Source organism: Staurois parvus, unplaced genomic scaffold, assembly GCF_062004578.1.
Source record: "Staurois parvus isolate SC_StPar_1 unplaced genomic scaffold, SC_StPar_1.0 ptg000294l, whole genome shotgun sequence".
NCBI classification, from domain to species: Eukaryota; Metazoa; Chordata; class Amphibia; order Anura; family Ranidae; genus Staurois; species Staurois parvus.
The window spans coordinates 4,537,856-4,549,287 of record NW_028318090.1 but is presented as its reverse complement, the minus strand read 5'-3'; positions in this window follow the sequence as shown (position 1 = coordinate 4,549,287).

Sequence of the window (11,432 nt, the reverse complement as noted above, 5' to 3'; positions counted from 1 at the left end):
ACGTTGAATGCAACTTTGAAATCGCGCTACTTCATTTGAAGCCGCAGGTCAGTGCGATTTCAGGTGCAACTAGGGTAGCTACCTCATCCCTTTAAAACTGAACACATATCAATGTGGGGCTAATTTAATGCAGATAAGGCACTAAGGCTGGCCATAGATTATCCAATTTTCTTGATTTTTGGTTTAGATTTACCAAAAAACACATAATAGGAGGTCAAAACTAACAACACTTTCAATTGTATCCAATTAGGCAGGCTCTTGCACTACATAGTTGAAGGTAAATCTAAAGGAAATTGGGCAGAAATTGGACAGAAAATTGTATAGTGTGTGGGCAGCCTTAGTGAGTTTAATTGCCACCTTAATCAGCCACAGAAGCTGTGTAATTAATATGTGTTCAGTTATAAAAACCCTAGGTGCGGTTTGCTTGACGTCGCTGCGGCTTCATGCACCTGTGTCTATGCAAGTTGCACCTGAAATAACCAAAAATAGTGCGCAAACTATTTTCAAAATCAGCGCAACTCTGACAGAGTCGGGGTCGCACCTTTTTGAACAGTTCCATTGAGGACAATAGGGTGCGACTTGTCGTGCGATTTGAAACTGTCAAATCACATGAAAAGTTAAACTGGTATGAACCAAGGCTTACACCCCAGTCACATTGGGTGCGACTTGGCATGCGATTTGCATATCATGCAACTCGCAAATCGTATGCCAAGTCGCACCCTATTGGCCGTTTTAGAGCGGTCATATCGGTGCGGCTCTGACTTGGTTGGAGCCGCACCGATTTCTAAAGTAGTACACGCACTACTTTTGTTGTGTCAAATGTCTTGCAAATCGCAACTGAAATCAGCAAGTCACCCGATTGTGAAATCGTGCGACTTCACTGTAAGCAGCACGATTTCAAAATCGGCTTTGATGTGACCGGGGCTTATTGTCAAAGCTTCATTGAACAACCTGAAGTTAGAAGCTGACTGATTACTAGGCACAGCTGCACCAGATTCTTTGTGCTCCAGTTTTAGTAAATCAACCCCTTCATGTCTGCCATCATGCTGAAAGGCACACCAACGTCTTATAAGTCTTGATATCAATTGTGAGATATTCTGCTAAGATTTCCCAGTTGTAGAGGTCACTACAGATCTAAACCATGAGGTCACTCTTCCACATGAGCCTCCATATTGTACAACAGACCAATGACTGGGGAATCCAGCTGCAAACGACTGACAACATACGACCTTGGGAGAGAGAGAGGAAGGACACACATATCACTAGCCCTGGTGATTTAATGCATTAGTGCCCAAATCTAAAATATTATTTTGGGTGGAAGTTGAAATTTAGACTTTTTTTTTTACTGTCTGAACAAAACACACATCTCCTGGTTCGATGTACCTATGTTAACACCACATTCTGCTACACTCCCTTCCCCCAGTGGGATGGACAAATCAACCGTCAGCTGGTAGATCTAGAATTCAATCCCCTTGGTAATACATACCGTATGCTAAATGGCACACAGCACACCAATTTCAGTATGAGATAGATAGATAGAGTGAAGGAAATAAGTATTTGATCCCCTGCTGGTTTTGAACGTTTGCCCTCTCACAAAGAAATGATCAGGCTAAAAATCGAATGTTAGGTGTATTGTAACACTGAAAGACAGAATAGCAACAAAAAATTCAAAAGAAATCATGTCTAACAAATTATGCACTGATTTGCATGTTCATGAGGGAAATAAATATTTGATCCCCTTCACAAAACATGACTTGGGGATCAAATACTTGGTGGCAAATCCCTTGTTGGCAATCACAGAGGTCAGACATTTCCTGTAGTTGGCCACCAGGTTTGCACACATCTCAGGAGGGATTTTGTCCCACTCCTCTTGGCAGATCCTCTCCAAGTCATTAAGGTTTGGTGGCTGATGTTTGGCAACTCAAACTTTCAGCTCCCTCCACAGATTTTCAATTGGATTAAGGTCTGGAGACTGACTAGGCCACTCCAGGACCTTAATGTGCTTCTTCTTGAGCCACTCCTTTTGTTGTCTTGGCTGTGTGTTTTGGGTCATTGTCATGCTGGAACACCCATCCACAACCCATTTTCAATGCCCTGGCTGAGGGAAGAAGGTTCTCACCCAAGATTTGACAGTACATTGCCCCGTCCATTGTCCCTTTGATGCGGTGCAGTTGTCCTGTCCCCTTAGAAGGAAAACACCCCCAAAGCAGAATGTTTCCACCACCATGTTTGACAGTTGGGATGGTGTTCTTGGGGTCAAAGGCAGCATTCCTCCTCCTCCAAACACGGCAAGTTGAGTTGATGCCAAAGAGTTCGATTTTGGTCCCATCTGACAACACTTTCAACCAGTCCTCCACTGCATCATTCAGATGTTCAGTGGCAAACTTCAGACGGGTCTGGACATGTTCTTTCTTGATCAGAGGGACCTTGCGGGCACTGCAGGATTTCAATCCTTGTCGGCATAGTGTGTTACCAATTGTTTTCTTGGTGACTGTGGTCCCAGCTGCCTGGAGATCATTGACAATATCCTCACGTGTAGTTCTGGGATGATTCCTCACTGTTCTCATAATCATTGGCGATAGTTTGGTAGCCCAGTCCAGCCTTGTGTAGGTCTACAATCTTGTCCCTGACATCCTTGGACAGCTTTGAGTTTGGAATCTGATTGTTTGATTGATCCTGTGGACACTTGTCTTTTATACAGGTAATACAATGAGATTAGCAGCACTCCGTTTAAGAGACTGCTTCTAATCTCAGCTTGTTACCTGTATGAAAGACACCTGGTAGCCAGAAATCCTGCTGAATGATAGGGGATCAAATACTTATTTCCCTCATGATCATGCAAATCAGTGCATCATTTGTTAGACATGCATTTCTTTTGAATTTTGTGTTGCTATTCTGTCTCTCAGTGTTACAATACACCTACCATTCGATGTTTAGACTGATCATTCCTTTGTGAGTGGGCAAACATTCAAAAGCTTCAGGGGATCAAATACTTATTTCCGTCACTGTAGATAGATTGATTTACAGATTGCTTCATAAATTAATCTATAGATGCAAATGGATCACTAAAAACATCACAAACTGGAAAAGGGAAAACTCAGGAGCCCTGGTTCACACTAAGCCCTGGTTCATGCTGATGCAGTGCGGAATTCTCATCGTTTTCTGTGCGAATTCCGCACCGTGTCAGAATTGCACCCCATTCATGTGAACCGATGCTGGTGTGTATGTTAACTTAACAACAACCCGAAAGCAGTCCACAAAACACGGTGAGATGTACAGAATCGGATCGCATAGGTGTGAATACCCTATTCTAGTGTGGACCAAAAAAGGGTCCTGCACGTTTTTGATGTGGGTATGGTGCGATTAGAGCCATAGAAAATGTATGGCTCCGATCACACCGCACACAAATCGCATGTAATTTTCACAGGAATGCGGTGCGGTTCCTGTGCGAATCACATGCGATATACCGCACCGCACATATGTGAACTCAAGCGTATGTGATGCGGCACATCACATGTGATTTGCACAGGAACTGCACTGCATTCCATCCATCCGTTCCATCACATGTGATGTCTGTGCGGTGCGATTTGATCCACACAATTTTTATGTCTCAAATCGCATCACATCTGCACCAAAAAGGTACAGGACCCTTTTTTCCCCACACCGGATTTGCATCGCATGGGTGTGAACACCCATGCGATGCGAATTCTGGTAATCACACTGCATTTTGTGATCTGTTTCAGGGGGCGGGGAGCATTAATTTAACATTGACATTGACACCCATACCAGATAGCATGGACGCCTTGCGATTGCAATGTGGTGCAGAAAACGCACAGGATTTGATGCGTTTCCCGCACCGCATTAGTGTGAACCAGGGCGGATTGTTAAGCCTGCAAACCATTTCTTTGGCAACCTCAAAAGGTACATGCAGCAGAAGTCCTCATGCACACGGGACGTTTTTACAGCGACTGTTTTTGGCTTTTGACGTTTTTTTCATCAGCCAGTAAACTCCCCAGCATGTTATCCTATCTGTCCTATAGGCTGTAATCACAGGTTTTTGACACAGACGTTTTTTGGCTGGAATAAAAAAAAAAAACTACTAGGTTTCTAGTTTATTAGCTGTAAAAATGATCTAACGTGGTAAAACACGGCAAACCAACGTTTTTGGACTTTTTATGAGCAAAAAAAAAAAATACATTTTTTTGGGTAAAAAAAATGCTAAAAAACGCAAATGTGGAAAACGCAGCAAAATGTGGCTAAATGCTAATGAAAAAACGCTAAAAAAACTTGCATTTTTAACATGACTTTACACAGCTAACCCTACCAGTGTTATTAAAATGCCGCAAAATTGCACTACATGTTTTTCTGCAGCGCTTCAGTTGAAGTCTAGAACCAACTACTTGTATTCAAAAAAAGTCCCTGACCTTTTCCAAAAAACAGAAAACGCAGAGATGTGAACGTGTCCCATAGGTAATCATGTCAAAGGGACTGTAGTGCGTTTCTGCAAAACGCTGGGGAATCCGCTTAGGTGTGAACCTGGGGTTAGTGAGTTTAATTACCACCTTAATCAGCCACGGAACCAGTGTAATTAATGTGATCGTTTTAAAGGGATGAGGTGGCAGTCCTAAGTTTAGTCCCACTTTCAAGTACAAAGAGAGCCTATGGAATAACCATCCTTTTATGTGCTCTGGTTTTCTCTACATGCATTCTGTAATAAATAGCAATAGAGATACCTTTTCTAAAATAGTTTTCTATTTGGCCTTGTGACAGCAAAGGCAAAGCTCTTGTGAGAGTCTAAAGGAGTTTACGCCCACCAACTGCACAGGAAATAAACCACCAGCCGGAGCTTTGGGGTCATGTGACTACATAAAAAAAGTTTACCCGCTTCTGCGCCGCCCTATAGCAGAAATACTGCTACTGGGCGGCACGGGTGCACAAAATCACGTATATATACGTGATTCGCGCTCTTGTGGTTTTCGTGGGCCAGGGGGACACACGAGCGCCCCCGCCGACCCGCTGGTGCCGTGATTTGATCCCCAAGGAATCAATCATATGATTTAGTTCAGTGATGTTCGGCCTAAGTTGGATGACCGATCTTTGTCCTATAAGGGATCTTCCTGTACCTGTGTTTACACTTACACAGGTACGGGAAATGACATGTTCTCTCTCTGGGCACATTCCATCCCAGAGAGAGAAGAATCAAGGCACAATGAGTAAAACACTACACTTTTCACAGTTAGAACACTTTAGGACACATTTAACCCCCTGATCGCCCCCCCAGTTAACCCCTTCACTGCCCTGTCACCAGTGTCATTAGTACAGTGTACAGAATTTTTGCTGATCACTGTATTAGTGTCGCTGGCGACTTCCAATCGTGTTAGCGTCAGTTAGCGCCCCTCCCAGATAGCGTCAGATTGCCCGCAAGTACACCAGTAATCACATTTAACCCCCTGATTGCCAGGAACACGCTCATACACAATAAACCTCTAGTATAGTGTCTGAACGGATTATCTTTGATCAGATCAGCACTATACCAGCGTTCACATTAGTATAGTGTCCCCAAAAATGCAGCGTTAGCGCGATCAGCCTGTGGCAGGCGCAGCACCCTTTGGTGCCTAGTGCGCTGTGGCATTAGAAAAATTATGCAATTGCTGTTTCTTTGTTGATTAGACTGACTTTACTCTGTAATTCCTCCAATGCCGCTCTATGGATGCAGTAGGTTTAAAGAGCACACCGAATACTTTAGTTAACTTCTTTAATAACTTCAATCTTCTTCATATAACACGGCTTACAATGGCTTGTTTCTTTCATATTACAATGGTTTAATGGTTGATTCGATAACTTATCTCGATAGATTATTTCATTCTGTATAGTTTGATAAATTCGGTAAATTCGATTATGATTACTCTACAGTGACTTGATTCGTAAATTCGTAAGTTCGTAAATTCGGTGGAACTACAAGTAAACACACACAACAGTTTTTAGACACAGATCTACCTGCACTGTTAAACAATAGAGGAACACACAAGTGCATTAAATACCTATTTGACCTTCTCTACTTCCATGGAGCTTCTCTGATTGGAACTTTGTCTGTTTCCTCCTCTGTCTGGTGAGCATGTGTCTCTAGAAAGTCCTAGCAGGGAGTTTTACACAGGCACAAATGTGAAACTGGCTGTAATTGGTTAAGGCTCTGTACAGTGTGAGGCTGTCTGTGATTGGCTCACCTTATACTAACTCTTAAAGGCATATTTTCCTTTTCTGCTTCTGCTAACACAATTAATATAAAAATGTCATATAACAATCAAAGACATAAATCACAGCAATGATTCTGCTTTTGGCTTTAACATGTGCACATATATACTGTACTGAAGTTATTGGCAGGTTTGGTATACACATATATGTGAACCATATTAACAACCTAGGTCTGGTCTTAGCTGGCCAGCTACACAGCCCCAGAACCTGCCAGCACCTGCGTTTAGGACCTACGTTTACCCCCCCTTCTCCCCCAGCAACTGTAGCGTCAGTAGGTCACTGTCACTTGATACATTGCGCACAAAACCGCAGTGTTTGAGAATCAGGCTTGATCTCTCTTAGCACTTGCCGGTAAATTTTTTTGTAGTGGTTCAAGCAGTCCCTGACAGCCACATGTTCTTTTTCCCATGAGTCACACTAGGTACCTATAAATTTAGTGCCCAAAATGTCCAACCAAAGGTACTCTAGTGAAAAGGCCTACAGGATTCTGAGCATATCAGGTGAGAGTGAAGGGGAAGACTCACTGTATTCTGACTCAGATTGTTGTGATAGCGATTTATCCCTTGTGAGACCTCTCTGCCTAGCCTGTATAAGCAGATATAATCACTGTGGACAATCCTTATCAGATAGCTGAACTCACCAATACTGTGTTCATCCAGAAGTTGCTTTATTCTGTACATGTGACAACAGGATACAGCAGAATGAATGGTTTCCAGTATTATGCGGTCAAAAGATGATACTTTCTGCAGCATACTATACAGAATACATGTGTCCCTGTTACATGTGGTCTGTTAGCTGCCTCCATGACACAGGAAGTGCTGAACTCAAGAAGAAGGGAGGAGCTTCATATACAAAGGAACTGTGTCATAGATCTCAGGGAGGCAACATGAAAAACAAATGCATTACCAAATAAGACCACTGGATGGCAGCATAACTAACTATAGAAATGTCCATAGGAAATGGTACAAAGAATAAACTATATGAATTCTCATGTACATTAACATAAATATTAACTGTGTAACAGCATACTCCACGTCTGGCATTGTAAATGTCACTATTTAAACCATAACGGTAGTTATACAATTGCAAATAAACAACAGTGCAATTTGCTTGATGTCTTGAAGACCTGAAAGACATACAAAAGAGAACATGCATATAGTGCAACAATTATAACATAAGGCTTCAAGTTGTATCAATTAAAGTTCAAGACACTTCCTTCTTGAAGTCACAGGTTGGATCCAGCAGCATACGCAAGCAAGTTCATTTTCCAAAGGGCAAGAGCAGAACAAGTTCTGTGATAGGTCTGCTGAAAGTCTTTACAGTCCCTTGTCTTGCAACTTTCACCTCCACCTTGCATACCTTGCCGTCATCACTAGGAATGCTCTTTACAATGAGTCCCATAGGCCACTCGATTCTTTCAGCTTGCTGGTCCTTCAGCAGAACGAGATCTCCAACTTTAATGTTAGGGTTCAGGCGTTGCCATTTTCTGCGTCCTTGCAGAGTAGAAATATACTCCATTCTCCACGATTCCAGAAGCGGTTGGAGAGGTGTTGTACTCGCTTCCACTGGTCATAGCACAGATTTCCTGTTTTAAAGTTTCCAGGTGGAACAGGAACGGACCCAAGCTTCTAGGTAAGTAGAGTAGCTGGGGTAAGGATAGTTGGGGTCTCTGGATCTGTAGAAACTGGAACAAGTGGTCTTGAATTGATTATGGCAGATGCTTCTGAGAAGATGTGAAGCTCTTTTCTCTGACTTATAGCAAGGGAAGCTGAGGTGTAACAGCGTGGTATACTGATTCCATCTAAGGCATGTAGAGATTGTTTCCAGGACTCCCACTTTGGAAGCTTGTCTGTAGGCAGCGGAGCATCCCAATCTTTAATAGACTCTGAGAACTGTCTAGGTAAGGCTTTACCTTGTATGGTGATGGGAGCCACAAATCCCAATGGATCGTATAAGCTGTTCACCACTGACAGAACACCACGCTTGGTAAATGGTTTGTCTGCAGAGCCGACTTGAAAGCCGAAGGTATCTTTTAATAAGTCCCACCGTAGGCCCAGACTTCTCTGTACAGGTGGCATGTCCATCCCAAGATTTAAATCTTTAAACCCAGTGGTATGATCGCCAGGTTGAAAGGTTTTCATAACAGCGACACTATTCGAGGCAATCTTGTGTAGTCTGAGGTTAGCCTCTGAAAGCATACCTTGTGTCCTTTTGAGCAGGTCTATGGCTTCTTCGTCTGTAGGTAAAGACTTAAGTCCATCGTCAACATAAAAGTCTCTCTCAACGAAGTGTCGAGCATCCGCACCATACTCCTTTTCTCCATCAAGGGCAGTCCTTCGTAAACCATATGTTGCAACAGCGGGTGAGGGACTATTTCCAAAAACATGTACCTTCATGCGGTATTCAATTATCTCATTGTCCATGTTGTTGTTACGGTGCCACAGAAACCTTAGGAGGTTCCTATGGTCTTCACGTACAATGAAGCAATGAAACATTTGCTCAATATCAGCAGTTATGGCAACTGGTTCTCTTCTAAATCTCATAAGTATACCTACAAGGTTGTTGGTTAGATTCGGGCCAGTGAGAAGAACATCGTTCAGGGATACGCCTTGATGCTTGGCACTGGAGTCAAATACTACCCTGATTTGTTTTGGCTTACGTGGATGATACACTCCAAAGAAAGGCAGGTACCAGCACTCATCGTGTCTTTGAAGTGGTGGCGCTGGTTCGGCGTGATCATTGTCAAAGATCCTTTTTAGAGATGAGCGAATTATTCAAAAATTTGATTCGGCTGATTCGCCGAATTTGCGGAATAAATTCGATTCAATGCGAATTTATTCGCTGCGAATTTAACTTATTAAAAGGGTTTCTAGGCTTCAGAGAACCTTTATATTAGTGCAGAACACTGTACCTTTAATTTAAATGCCCTTGGAGTCTGCTGGGGAAGAGAAATAATACTGTCAGTCAGTATGACATGCAGATGAGTGCCGTCGATCTTAGAATCACCGCACACTTCACTCATTTGGGCAGTCACGGGCCAAAACCAGAGTGTGGAGCCACAGTGTGGCGGTGGAGGCAGCAGCAATGGGAGGCCATACAGCACCCTATGACAAAATGGAACCCACCAGCAGTGTGAGGAGACCTGAAAGTGGCACATGGCAGAGTGTGGCGATAGAGACAGCAGCAATGGGAGGCCGTAGAGGGACCCATGACACACTCTGGACCTGGCAGCAGCAAGAGGAGGTGGTACAGGGGCCCATGGCAGAGTGGCGAAGCGTAAGCAGCTTAAATTGAAGGCCATACAGAGGCCTATGTTAAAAAGTCCCCCCAGCAGCAGTGTGGGGAGACGACTATCAAGAGTCCAATGGCAGAGTGGCGGAGCGGAAGCAGCTTCAATTGAAGGCCAATAGTGGTTGTGAAGCAGAAAGTCAGTTTATTGTACACAATCGGTCAATTGCAGCTTGCCGTTGGCTGGAAACTTGTACGTTTGTGTCACTGGAATGCACTAATCACCCAAAAAAATATTACCGCCAGCCGGCGTGTAAATGGATTTAACTCTTTGAACGTACAATAGTGGTTGTGAAGCAGAAAGTCAGTTTATTTTGCACAATCGGCAAACTGCAGCACCAACTGTGCACGACAGCCACCAAAAAAAAAAAGGGTGTATGTCACTTTAAATTTTTTTTTTTTTGATAGCTGTGGCCCTAAGTAACGATTCTGTGTCCCTGAGTAACGATTCTGTGTCCCTGAGTAACGATTCTGTGTCCCTGAGTAACGATTCTGTGTCCCTGAGTAACGATTCTGTGGCCCTAAAGTCTCTGTGGCCCTAATGCAGGCCATAGATGGGTCGAAAATCGGCCGATTTTTCGGCCGAAAATAAAATCGACCGATTTTCGGATCATTAGTGGGCTATTTGGTCGGCCGTTTTTCGGTATTTTGGCCGTTTTTTTTTCTGTAAAGTTGGAAAAAAATCGGCCGATTTTGCCGATTGGCCGATTTTCGCGGCAATAGTGGGCAAATCGGACGATTTTTTGCCGATAAAAAATCTGCGTATGAGCAGTGACCTGCAAGAGGAAGACAAAAAGAAGAAGAGGATGAAGAAGAAGAAGAGGAAGAAGAGGATGAAAAAGAAGAGGATGAGGAAGAGGAAGAAGAAGAAGAAGAGGATGAGGATGAAGAAGAAGAAGAAGAAGAAGAGGAGGAGGATGAGGATGAAGAAGAAGAAGAAGAGGATGAGGAAGAAGAAGAGGATGAGGATGAAGAAGAAGAAGAGGATGAGGATGAAGAAGAAGAAGAAGAGGATGATGGTGAGGAAGAAGAAGAAGAAGAAGAGGATGAGGGTGATGAAGAAGAAGAAGAAGAAGAAGAGGAGGAGGGTGAGGATGAAGAAGAAGAAGAGGATGAGGATGATGATGAAGAAGAAGAGGATGAAGATGAAGAAGAGGATGAGGATGAAGAAGAAGAAGAGGAAGGGGATGAGGATGAAGAAGAAGAAGAAGAAGAAGAGGATGAGGATGAAGAAGAAGAGGATGAGGATGAAGAAGAAGAAGAAGAAGAGGAGGATGAGGATGATGAAGAAGAAGAGGATGAGGATGAAGAAGAAGAGGAAGAGGATGAGGATGAAGAAGAGGATGAGGATGATGAAGAAGAAGAGGATGATGGTGAGGATGAGGATGATGAAGAAGAAGAAGAAGAAGAAGAAGAAGAAGAAGAAGAAGAAGAAGAAGAAGAGGATGAGGATGAAGAAGAAGAAGAAGAAGAAGAAGAAGAAGAAGAAGAGGATGAGGATGAAGAAGAAGAAGAGGATGAGGATGAAGAAGAAGAAGAAGAGGATGAGGATGAGGAAGAAGAAGAAGAAGAAGAAGAAAAAGAGGATGAGGATGAAGAAGAGGATGAGGATGAAGAAGAAGAGGATGATGGTGAGGAAGAAGAAGAAGAAGAGGATGATGAAGAAGAAGAAGAAGAAGAAGATGATGAGGATGAAGAAGAAGATGATGAGGATGAAGAAGAAGAAGAGGATGAGGATGAAGAAGAAGAAGAAGAGGATGAGGATGATGAAGAAGAAGAGGATGAGGATGAAGAATAAGAAGAGGATGAGGAAGAAGAAGAAGAGGATGAGGATGAAGAAGAGGATGAGGATGAAGAAGAAGAGGATGATGGTGAGGATGAGGATGATGATG